This window comes from Schistocerca cancellata, chromosome 10 (assembly GCF_023864275.1).
Source record: "Schistocerca cancellata isolate TAMUIC-IGC-003103 chromosome 10, iqSchCanc2.1, whole genome shotgun sequence".
NCBI classification, from domain to species: domain Eukaryota; kingdom Metazoa; phylum Arthropoda; class Insecta; order Orthoptera; family Acrididae; genus Schistocerca; species Schistocerca cancellata.
Window position 1 is genome coordinate 107,113,375 of NC_064635.1, and position 3,031 is coordinate 107,116,405.

The 3,031-nt window shown below is 47.2% G+C and overlaps 1 non-coding gene across 1 annotated transcript; it reads left to right on the forward strand.

Annotated features, from left to right (window-relative positions):
* Positions 1 to 1,923: 1,923 nt before the first annotated feature.
* Positions 1,924 to 1,998, forward strand: Trnal-caa (transfer RNA leucine (anticodon CAA)). The gene has a single exon. It is a non-coding gene; the product is annotated as a tRNA-Leu (tRNA).
* The last annotated feature ends 1,033 nt before the right edge of the window (positions 1,999 to 3,031 follow it).

The window sequence follows — 3,031 nt, forward strand, 5'->3', positions numbered from 1 at the left end:
CCTTTCTTCAGTTCGCTTTGTCCTTGGTCTAGAGGTAACCTCATTCCCTGACATTACTACCATTTGCTAATTTTTTCTAATCAAGTAGGTAGAAAGGCGAGGGCCAGAAAAAATCCTTAGGTAACAGAAGAGATTCTGAGTTTAACTGATCAAAGGGGAAAATTTAAAAAACGTAGTAAATGAAGCAGGCGAAAAGGCATACAAACGTCTCAAAAATGAGATCAACAGGAAGTGGAAAATGGCTAAGCAGGCATGGCTAGAAGACAATTGCAAGGATGTAGAAGCATGTATCACTACGGGTAAGATAGATATTGCCTGCAGGAAAATTAAAGAGACCTTTGGAGAAAAGAGAACCACCCGTATGAATGTCAACAGCCCAGATGGGAAACCAGTCCTAAGCAAAGAACGAAAAGTAAGGTGGAAGGAGTATATAGAGGGTCTATACAAGGGCGATGTACTTGAGGGCAATATTATGGAAATTGAAGAGGATGTAGATGAAGATGAAATGGGAGATATGATACTGCGTGAAGAATTTGACAGAGCACTAAAAGACCTAAGTCGAAACAAGGCCCCTGGAGTAGACAGCGTTCCATTAGAACTACTGATAGCCTTGGGAGAGTCAGCCCCGTCAAAACTCTACCTTCTCGTGAGCAAGATGTATGAGACAGCCGAAATACCCTCAGACTTAAAGAAGAATATAGCAATCCCAATCCCATAGAAATCAGGTGTTGACAGGTGTGAAAATTACTGAACTATTAGTTTAATAAGTCACTGCTGCAAAGTACTAACACGAATTCTGTACAGACGAATGGAAAAACTGGTAGAAGCTGACCTCGGGGAAGGTCAGTTTGGATTCCGTAGAAATGTTGGAACACGCGAGGCAGAAGAGCTTCTGTGAAGTTTGGAAGGAAGGAGACGAGGTACTGGTGGAATTAAGGCTGTGAGGGCGGGGCGCGAGTCGTGCTTGGGTGGCTCAGTTGGTGGAGCGCTTGCCCGCGAAAGGCAAAGGTCTCGAGTTCGAGTCTCGGTCCGGCACACAGTTGTAAACTGCCAGTAAGTTTCATACAATGAATGTGTCTGCCTGGAGTGTTTAATTACACTAAAGTGAAACGTGGACGACAAACAGCTGCGAAAAGTAAAGATTACAACCTTTTGGAATGATCAAAGAATTTCCGTTCGAAGACCGTACAGTATACAGTTGTTATGCCAACCATGTAACATCGCCTTGAGCACTGAGGCAATTTTGCAATTCTGTAAAACATTGGGTACTGTTACGTGAAGAAATCTGCTGCATATCCAGGTCCTAAGGAAATCGTCGACACTTCGAGGCCGTTTTTATGGACCGAAGGCGCGATAATCGCATGGGGAGAGAGCAGTAGTGTAGGGAAAGTGTTCGAGCGCCTCCCTCTTGCGTTGGCGAAACTTCTGTGCTACGACACTTGTGGAATGGGAACGTCCGTTATAATGAAGCAGCAGCACACCTTGTATCAGTTTTCTCGGACGTTTGGGCTTAATTACATGTAATTTCTCCAGCAAACGTTCCCTAGTGATGGAAACATCAGGTTCCTTGAAATAAATGAGGAATGAACCCCGCTAATCAAAGAATAGGATGAGATTTTCACTCTGCAGTGGAGTGTGCGCTGATATGAAACTTCCTGGCAGATTAAAACTGTGTGCCGGACCGAGACTCGAACTCGGGACCTTTGCCTTTCGCGGGCAAGTGCTCTACCAACTGAGCTACCCAAGCACGACTCACACTCCGTCCTCACAGCTTTACTTCTGCCAGTATCTCGTCTCCTACCTTCCAAACTTTGTTTCAGGAGTGCTAGTTCTGCAAGGTTCGCAGGAGAGCTTCTGTAAAGTTTGGAAGGTAGGAGACGAGGTACTGGCAGAAGTAAAGCTGTGAGGACGGGGCGTGAGTCGTGCTTGGGTAGCTCAGTTGGTAGAGCACTTGCCCGCAAAAGGCAAAGGTCCCGAGTTCGAGTCTCGGTCCGGCACACAGTTTTACTCGTAATCTGCCAGGAAGTTTCAAAGAATAGGATGGTTGGCTCTTGAACTTCTTGGGATGAAGGTGCGATGCATCGTCGGCGCTTTCGACCCCGGTTCCTAGTGGTGGCACCAGATTTGGTTGTATGTAATAAATGAGGCTGGTCTCCCAGATGAACGCCACGGTCCGCCCCCCCCCCCCCTTCCCCGTCGGAGGTTCGAGTTCTCCCTCGGGCATGAGTGTGTGTGTTGCCCTTACCGTAAGATAGTTTAAGCTAGATTAAGTAGTGTGTAAGCTTAGGGACCGATGACCTCAGCAGTTTGGTCCCATAGGAACTTACCACAAATTTCAAAAATTTCCCAGATCGACCGGCGTCTTGCATCGAACCGCAACCAGCATGAAAACTGGCGTGCCATTCCACAATGGTGGTTTTCGACAGACATGCTGCCACATATACAGTGAAGAGTCAAATAAACTGGTACAACTGCCTAATATCGTACAGGACCCCCGTGAGCATGCACAAGTGCCGCAACACGACGTTGCATGGACTCGACTAATGTGTGAAGTAGTGCTGGAGGGAGCTGACACCACGAATCCTGCAGGGCCGTCCATAAATCGGTACGAGTACGAGGGGTTGGAGATCTCTTCTGAACAGCACATTGCAAGGCATCCCAGATATGCTCCATAATTTTCATATCTGGGGAGTTTGATGGCCAGCGGTAGTGTTGAAACGAGCCACTCTGTAGCAATTCTGGACGTGTGTGGTGCCGCATTGTCCTGCTGGAATTGCCCCAGTCCTTCTAAATGCACAATGGACATGAATGGATGCAGTTCATCAGAATGGATTCTTGCGTACGTGTCACCTGTCAGAATCTTATCTAGACGTAGCAGTGGCCCCATATCACTCCAACAGTACACGCCCCACACCATTACAGAGCCTCCACCAGCTTGAACAGTTGTCTGTTGACATGCAGTGTCCATGGACTCATGAGGTTGTCTCCATACCCGTACACGATCATCCGCTCGATACAATTTTAAACGAGA